Source organism: Crocodylus siamensis, chromosome 6, assembly GCF_052110815.1.
Source record: "Crocodylus siamensis isolate JL-2025a chromosome 6, ASM5211081v1, whole genome shotgun sequence".
NCBI classification, from domain to species: domain Eukaryota; kingdom Metazoa; phylum Chordata; order Crocodylia; family Crocodylidae; genus Crocodylus; species Crocodylus siamensis.
In genome coordinates this window covers 25,245,014-25,254,929 of record NC_143400.1, presented here as the reverse complement: position 1 = coordinate 25,254,929, position 9,916 = coordinate 25,245,014, and positions in this window count along the sequence as shown.

The window sequence follows — 9,916 nt, the reverse complement described above, 5'->3', positions numbered from 1 at the left end:
ATGCTGTTACGTTGTTTAGTAGTTTAGGAGACAGCCCACCTAGGTGCTGCTGCAGAACATAGTACACTTACTAGACATGGTGGGGTCACCCAAGAGACCGGTTCTGATGCAAGTGGTCTTCAGATGTCATAATCACTAGGGTCACAAAATTACCTTAATTATTCTCAGTTGGAATCTTTGACTGAAATCCCTACCTAGTAAAAATCAGGCTGAAATAAATGAATGAATCCTCACACTGATTCCAGTTGGGCCTACTTTACCAGTTTACAGTCACTTAAGGGGACAAGTGGCTCATTGTTTTCTTTTTTTGTGGGGGGGGGAGGGGTTAATAGCTTAGGCAAGCTGAGTCTCTGGACCTAATGAAGTGGTATCTGAAGATTTATCTAAAACAGGAAGTAGAGTAAGCTAGTTCATGGAAAGTCACATGCATGTTTTTAATTCAGATCTTATCTTAAGGCAGTGGTCATCAACCTGTGGATCTCAATCCACTGGTAGAGCTCAGATCCTCTTGTGGTAGGTCTTGGAGCCTCTTGGAGTCAATCCAAGGCTGAGTTGGGGTCCTGAGTGCCTTCATGCATGCATGCAGGCGCCCCAACCCTGCAGGTCAGTCTGTAGGGAAGGGAAGGGAAGGGAAGGGAAGGGGAGGGGCAGGGGCTATAGTGAGGCCCCTGTGGTGAGGGATAGTGCTACAGAGGCAGAAGTAGGGGTGAGTTGAGTAGGGCCCCAGCCAGATGGGACTTACTTGCTGGGAAGGCGAGCCGACAAATAATTTTTCTCCCTCTGCCTCGATCTGTCCCTACAAAATGCCAAAGTGTTATCTTCTAATTAAAAAAGTTGGAGACCACTGTCCTAAGGGATTTGTCCTAAAACATATGTGAATTCAGCCTTAATCCCTTTTAGAAAAATGATTTGCCTCTCTGGATCTGGTCTCCAGAACACAAACATTTCATCAGTCCCATGGGACGCCCATGCCCACAACGGGACAGGGAGGTCTGGGTGAGGGAGATCCCCTGCCCTCCATCAATGATGACCTCATGAAGGAACACCTTGAGAGGCTGGATACCTTCAAGGCAGCTGGTATGGCAGCTGGCCTTGACAATTTACACCCCAGAGTACTCAAGGAGCTGGCGAGCATCATAGCCCAGCCCCTGACATGGATCTCTGAGAACTCCTGGTGCTCTGGTGTAGTGCCCAAAGACTGGAAGAAGACCAATGTGGTGTCTATCTTCAAGAAAGGGAGGAAAGTGGATCTGGCAAACTACAGGCCCATCAGCTTGACCTCTATTCTCGGGAAGGTCTTAGAAAAGTTTATAAAAGAGGACTGGCTGACGCCAACATCTTGAGGGATAGGTGGGTAGGTCTTGCTTGATCAATCTCATTTCCTTTTATAACCAGGTGACCTATCACCTGGACAAGGGGGAAGAGATTGATGTCATATATCTAGATTTATAAAAAAGCCTTTGATCTGGTATCCCATGATCACCTCTTGGCCAAACTGGCCAACCAGGACTTGGGTCCACCATGATCCACTGGCTGAGAAATTGACTCCATGGTCGGACCCAGAGGGTGGTAATTGATGGAAGTCAATCGTCATGGTGCCCTGTGACCAGTGGGGTCTCCCAAGGCTCTCTCCTTGGACGCATATTGTTCAACATCTTCATTAATGATGTGGACGTTGGAATCAGAAGCGGACTGGCCAAGTTCACCGATGACAGCAAACTTTGGGGCAAAGCATCCACACCAGAAGACAGGTGGGTGATCCAGGATGACTTGGACAGGCTCAGCAAATGGGCAGATGAGAACCTCATGGCGTTTAACACTTAACAATGTAAGGTTGTCCACCTTGGGAAGAAAAACCTGCAGCATCCTTATAGGCTCGGCAGTGCTACGCTGGCTAGCACTACAGAAGAAAGAGACTTGGGGGTCATCATTGACCACAAGATGAACATGAACCTGCAATGTGATGCTGCAGCTAGTAAAGCGAGCAAAATGCTGGCATGCATTTATAGATGCTTCTCAAGCAAATCCCTGGACGTCATTCTCCTGTCGTACTCGGCCTTGGAGAGGCTGCAACTGGAGTACTGCATCCAGTTTTGGGCCCCATGATTCAAAATCAATGTGGAGAAGCTTGGGAGAGTCCAGAGAAGAGCCACACGCATGATCAGAGGTCAGGAAAACAGATCTCACAATGATAAGCTGAGAGCTATGGGGCTTCTTAGCCTGGAAAAGCACAGGCTCAGGGGAGATCTGGTGACCACCTATAAGTTTATCGGGGTGACCACCAGTATGTGGTAGAACATTTGTTCACAAGACTGCCCCAAGAGATGATGAGGTCAAACATTTATAAACTATTGGAAGACCATCTCAGGCTGGACATAAGGAAGCACTTCTTTACTATCCAAGCCCCCAAGGTCTGGAATAGTCTGCCACTGGAGGTGGTTCAAGGACCTACGTTGAACACCTTCAAGAGAAAATTGGTTGCTTATCCTGCTGGGATCCTATGACCCCAGCTGATTTCCTGCCCTTCGGGTGGGGGGCTGGATTCAATGATCTCCTAATATCTATGCAATCTATGATATTTGTTATTCCTCAGTCACAATCCCAAAGATGCTGCAGACCTTCTTGGTGGAGAGAAAGACTATTTCATTCAGTGGCCGCATCACAGAAGTATTCTTCTTTTTTTCTTTGCTACAACTGAGGGGTTAATACTTACAGCGATGGTGTATGATTGGTATATAGCCATATACCACCCTTTGCATTACACTGAAATCATGAAAGCGTGGGTTCATGTCCAGCTGGCATATAGTACATGGATAACTGGGTTCTTCTATTCCTTGCCGAACACCCTGATAATGTCTGACTTACATTTCTGTGGGCCTAGTATAATTAACCTCTTCTGCTGTGAGCTCCCCCAACTGTTCAAGCTCTCATGGAGTGACCCATTTACCAATAAGATGGTGATTTTCACTGTTGGTATATCACAGTGGGGAGTGGCTTTTCTCATCATACTGTGTTCATATGTTCATATCATCTGTGCCATCTTGAGACTTCAGTCAGTGGAAGGAAAATGTAAAGCTTTCTCCACTTGGTCTTCCCATTTGGTAGTAGCTATCCTGTATTATAGACCAATTGCATTTAGAAACCCACCACACAGAACTCAGAGGATCAGGATAAATTTATCTCCATGATTTACAGCATTTTAACATCCATGCTGAACCCTGCCATATACAGCCTGAGGAAACAAGAAGTGAAAAAGGCTTTGGGAAATGTTTTTAGCAAAACAGGGTGAGCACACAGAGTAGCTTGAAAAAGAATCAAGCACATTTTAAAGAGCAGCTCTATTACCAGACAAGACTTTTTTTTAGACCCTACTATTCTTTCTGTGAGTTTTCCTAGTGAACTAGTCTGTCTTTAGTAATACAAGTAAATATTTTACCCTGTTCGTTGTTCAAGCTCAACAGTTTTAGAGTAAAAAAAATTGCTAAAACCTAGGTGGTATTGCGGATCTTGCATTACGCACCAAATTGTTGCTCTCATTCAAAACACCAGATAATTCAGATAAATTCTCCCATCCTGTACATTTCTTTACATGTCAATGGAATATTATTGACATTTATATGGCTAAACACATACACAATTTCCTAATTGATTAAGTCACATTTTTGTCACTTGTATAGTGGTTATATTTGGGGGGGGGGTTACTTCTGAAGTGTGGGCACACAGGTGTGCACAGATAGACCTAGCATGCTCATCTAAGCACACCTACTCTAGACATGCAAATCATGAAAATGTAGCCTGCCAGAACCCCATGACTGCCTCTTCTTAGATAGCAAAAGAAGAGGACCTACTCACATTTTAGTCCCAAGAACTGAGTCAGTGGTGCTCAACCTTTTGGTCCTGTGGGACAATTGAATGGTATAGGAGTGGTCCGGGGGCCAGATTGGGCCCTGCACACCAGGATAATGCCCCACTCTGCCCCAGTCCCACATTGCTGGATCAGGTCCTGAATGTCACCTCTATATCCTGTGCTGCTGAACAGAGCTGTATGCCACTCATTAGGCCCCTCTGTGTGTCTAGATTGGGCCACACATCACTTTCCCCATGCTGAGACTGACCACATAGCCCTACGTGGCATACCTGGATCAGCCTTTCCCCGTCTCTGCTTGGCCCTGTGTGACCAAACTAGTGTTCAGGGCTATGCTATCTGGCCTGCAGGGCTCCCCATGTTTCCAAAATTTGGCAGCAGGAGGGCACCAATTAACACTTTTATCATTCCACTGGTGCCAAATTTTAGGACCCACAGGGAGCATTGTAGACTGGCTGATAGTCCCTTGGGATGGATCTGCCCCACAGACTGGGAGCTAAGCACCTCTGAATTAAGCAGTTAGAAAGTGTCCCACAAACTGGGAGACATTCTAAGTTCCCCCCCATCAAGGCTTAAAGCTTCAACACTGGCTTCACTGTGCAGTGCTCTAACCACCTTGTCATAGGTTGGGCTTTACCCAGTCACCTCTCCAGCAGTTTGCCATAAACTGCATAATCACATCTTCCATTTAATAATCCCTGAATAAAATGGAGGAAAAATAGCAGACTGGAAAAGTTTCTGCTCCAATAGGAGCAAGTTCTAGGTTGGAACAAATGCACCTTTCTGTTGGGAGCAGCAACAGCTTTTGCCATCTTACTGAGTCATACCCCACCTCACTTGCTTTCCCTTGCATCATTTTCAAAAGTACCTCTGGCAGCCACTTCTACTAACCATGGTATAATGGGTAAAGCACTATGGTTTCCAGGAGCTTCTCTAATTAAAACTCCCCCACCTCTGAGCATTTGGGCAGCCTGTGTTTCCTGATTCCTGGGCAAGTGCTATTGAATTCAAGTGTGACTGGAGCTACAACATGGAAGGGTTATCCTCACTGCTTTTTTCCAGATTTACATTTCAACCTTGTGCATAAGCACCAAAAAAGCATAGCTTATATGTCTAGAAAACCACCATTTCAGTGCACAAATGGAACTAGAATTCTGCTCTTGTGGAGTATTATGCTTGTGTTCACAAAAATCTTACTGATTTAAAGAAAATGTACATATGGATCCTTATTAGTAAGGGTGGCTCAGGAAAACTTGGTCCTGTGGCCTTGGTTGAGACCTGCAGGAGCTATTGGTATAAGAATATAACATTTATAAATTAAGTTTATGAATTAAATTAAAAACATCAAAATATTATCATTATTAATTTTTACTTTTTCCCCTCATCACTTTTTAAGGCTTCTTTTTTTTTCTTTCTTTTCTTGCTTGTTTGTACATGAATTCAATAGTAGAATGGTAGTTGAGTTATTCTCTTCCTTCATTTTCTCAATACCCTAACTTTTCACTTTTTCTCCAAATTTGAAAATCTCAAGCTATGGAGACAGATAGGTAAAAACTGAAACTCTATGTCTTTGACATTCTGTAGGGTTTTCTTCATCACAAAAAATTCGAGGTTTTTTTTTTTTAATGGTAAAGACATAAAAGGTGGGGAAAATTGAAAGTGTGGGGGGAAAACCCCAGAGATCCTCAAATCTTCATTTAGGTGTATAAATGAGACAGCAAAAATCAAGACAGGAAGAAGAGAATGAAAGGAAATGTTATGAGTAAGAGATCTTAAGAAAATATTTTTCTAATTTAGTTTTACAACATTTTAAACCCGTTTTAATGCTAACACCATCATTTTTCTTCAAAAAGTTTCCCTTCCTCCCCCTGCATTTTTGGTCCTTTAGCATTAATGCCTGATTTTCCTGATAAACTCATTCCTTACGCTTGGATTGGGAAATTAACTACCATCTCTCTGAGTTCAGTGGAAGCTTTCCTTAACTAACCAATTGTTCAGGATTCTTTAGTTAAGTATTTGTCCAAGTGAGAGGGTGCTTGATAAAAACTGAGTTATGCTTAGCAATTATCTGTACAGAAAGTCAGCTGCTGGTCCACATTGCTTTTTCACATTGGAAAACTGAAAAATCCCTGATAAAAAAAAAAAAATCTCAAAGCCACTCTGTAAAAAAAAAACCCCAAATCCATGTTCCTCCACAAGTAAAACAAAAGACCACTATAAAGAGAGAGACAAAGAGAGTGAGACAGAGACAGTGATCTGTTGGACAATGTTTTATTGATACATCTACAGCAGGGGTCGGGGCCTGGGGAAGTGGGCGGGACCATCAGGAGTCTCCCCCCATGGTCCTCTCCCCCTTCCTCCAGCCCCTCCCAACCCCTTACTCACAGGTACCAGAACCCTGGTGCTGAAACACATAGCCTCACTGGCTGCATGTTTCAGGGCCAGGGCCAGGGCCAACCATGGAGATGATCTGGTAGTTAGAGCATCTCCATGAAGGACCCAGCCTCCGGTTGCCTCAGGTTGTCCCTGACTGTGCCCTGTGCTGCTTTTTTAAATGTTGATTTTTTAAAACCCTGGATATTCAGGGATCCAATTTTCTCCCCACACCACAAACTTCAAGTGCGGAGAACATTTTTTTTTTTTTGTTCCTTGACATGCCTGGATGCCATGGAGGGGAGGGGACCATGGCGGGGTAAGGGGGACCAGGCATATCCAGGCACATGCCTGGATGCCCCTGGCTGTGCATTTGCTACTACACATTTAGCAGTTGCTTTAGCAGGTGGTGAATGATTATTTTTAAACACTATGTTGCCATAGCAATAAGTTATGGCAATGTAGTTCATTGCTACAGTGATGTGGCATCAGCATCGTTGTTTGTGTCTGCTGATGCAACATTGCTATAGCGATGAGCTATACCACAGTAGTTCATCACTACCACAATGCAACATCTCATGTAGACATGTCCACAGACTAATTCATAGGCTGGGGGTCAGCATAGTCTTCTTGGGGGGTGGAAGGAGTTAGTACATTTTAACACCTTCAAGGGGAGAGAGATGTGGGTTTGAATCCCTTCAAGCCGAGGAAGATTTAGAACCCTGGTCTTCCACTCTATCCAGCCACCCCTACATCTTCATTTGGCCACATGTTAAAAGATAGGCAACTTTAGTAAGGTGCCTAACTTTGAAAAGGACTTCACAGTAGGGCTGTGCAAAGCTTCGACTTAATATTCGATTTGACAAATATTCAACATATTTGACCTTGAAAAGTGAAAGTCAAGTCAAATAGCAGCTGGTCGAATAGCTGTCAAATCAAATACCAGAAGTTGAATATTCAGCTTGTGCTGTTAATATTCGACAAGGGTCAAATATTCAACTTGCCTATACTGCATTCCCTGTGGGGGGGCAGGGGGAGGAAAGTAAGGGGAGGGAGGGGGAGAGGGGGAAGGAGTGCTTTCATGATTGACATGTGTGGCTGGCCAGTGACCTGTCAGCATTCTCTGAGGTCCTTTCCAATCCCAGTGCTCTGAGGGAGGGCCAGAGAAAATGCAGAAAAGGCAGCAGTTTTTCAGCTCCCTGCTTTCTGCCTTGGGGTCAGTTTCTGAGCTGCTGTTCTTCAACATATTCCCTGCTTGCAATGCTAGCAATGGGGATTTCTGAGAACTTGGTGCTTTTATTTTATAACTACTTTTCATATTAGTTTATGCTTATATTGGATAGGGTTAGTAGTAGCCTAGGATCTATTCTATATATAGGATTTTAGTTTTTATTTATATAACTAATTTTTTCTTTCCACCACACCAATGCTTCTCAATATATTATCTACACACACAAACACATTTACATAACATCCAGAAATCTAATCTATGGTGCAGAGAACACTTAGAGGTTCCAGTTTACATATGAAAGAACACATTATGAAGCGGGGTGGAAAGGCAAGTGGCCACACTGGCCAGCCTGCATGAAGGGGAGCAAGAGGGTTTGCAAGTGGGAGAGCTGCAGTTTCTCCCCCCACCAAAGTCAGATGCAGCCTCTTTCCTTCCACTACAAGGGATGAGGCTGATACAAGCAGTAGAGAGGGGAGCAGCAGTGCCACCAGAGCCACTGCCTGTGCCCGAGACTCTCTTGTCCAGACACAGCAGCCACAACCTCTCCCACCATAACTGCAACCAGCACAGCAGCACACTCCACCCCTGTGTCACTGCCTATGCTGAGCCTTCCAGCACCAGAAGAGCTGGTGCTGGATCTGGATCTCAGTGCCCTAGCAAGGGAAGTTCTGGGGAACGAAGGGGAATCAGTTGAGTTTGTGCTTGACACCCCTCAGGTTTTTTTTCCTTTCAAGCCATGAGGTCTTTCCTAGAAGGCACTTCAGAAGGTACCTCTGTACAGGTGAAGGCAAATGGCTCAGCTGAGTCCACTGTTTCTCTTGCTATGCCTCCGACTGCTGAAGAGGGAGAGAGTTCAGCTGCATCCACAGATGCACCTGCATGCCAGAGGGAAAGGCCTAGTACTAGCATGGCCTGGGATCATTATGAGCTGGCAGATGATCCTGCATTTGCTATCTGCGTGCACTGCTGAGCCAAAAATCAGCCGGGGCAGGGGAACAAAGCACATGACCACCTCAGAGATGCTGAATCATCTCCACAGGTACCACCCCTTTGCCACAGGAATGGCTCCCGCTCGCTCCACACCCCTGTCCCCCCATAGCAGAGGCAGGGCACCCTGGAACATTGGGGGCAAAAGGGACCAGTTGCAAATGCAAGCAAGGTCACTCAGACCATTGGGGAGATGCTTGCTTTGGATGGCCAGCCCTTCACCTTTGTTGAGCAGCCAGGGTTCAGGCGATTCCTGGCACTGCTGGCTTAAGCCTACCAGGTGCCCACACATACCACCTTCAGCAGGACAGTGGTACCCTTCCTATATGAAGCAGGCAGGGAGCACTTGAGGGAGGAGCTGCACAAGGCAGGTCCGCAGGTGACCGTACATTTCACTTCAGACATCTGGAGCAGCCGGGGTGGAGATAATGCATACCTCTCCCTCACAGGGCACTGGCATGGCCAGTCAGGCTGTCACTGAGCTCTCCTTCATGCCAAGGTGATGGATGAGTCCCACACAGCAGCAGAGATAAGGGGAGCCATGAACCGCATGGTGCAGGGGTGGCTGGGCATTGGGCAGGCTGAGCTCACCTGTGGCTTCTTGGTCACCGACAATGGAACCAATAAGGTCAAGTCAGTCCATGATGCCAACTTTGCTGGTATTCACTGTGTGGCATAGAATTTACATCTGATTGTGAGGGATGCCTAGGAGGGGGACAGGGCTGCCAGTGATGGCGCCAGCAACACCAGCAGGCTCATTTCCAGATGCAGGAAGATGGCAGGCTACTTCCAGTGGAGCATTAAGGGGGGCAAGATGCTGCAGGACAAACAAGCAGAGCTTAATGTCCCGCAGCACAGAATCATCCCAGATGTGGAGACTCGGTGGAACTCCACATACCTGATGCTTGAGAGGCTGGTGGAGCAACAGAAGGCCATCCATGAGCTGGCCTTGCTTGTGGAGATTGGGATCATCAGCCAAAGCTGAGTGGGATGCCATCTCCCAGATCTTGCTGGTCCTCAAGCCCTTCCTTGAGGCCACTGAGATCCTCAGTGCTGCTGATGCCTTCCTCAGCCAGATGGTCCCCATAGTGAAGGAGCTCTGCAGCCAAATGGAGAGCTTCCTGGGGGCCAATATTCCTGGCTAGGGCAGGCCACTTTCACCAGATGTGCAGGCACTGATGAGGCGGCTGAAGGAGGGCCTTAGGAAAAGGCTTGAACCCTTGGGGGTCCAACACAGTGCATATGCTAGCCACCATCTGTGATCCCAGGGTGAAGGGCACCATATGTGGCAGCGAGGGAGGTACTTATTAAGAAAGTGACGGAGGAGGGATGATGGAGGTGGGGGGGAAGTGGGACGGGGGGGATCTGCTGGCTGAACCCAGCCTACCATCCACGAGCCAGTCTTCCCCTCAGCTCATATTGGCAGTACTTGTGGTGAAGGCCATGGTAAACAGTAGGGG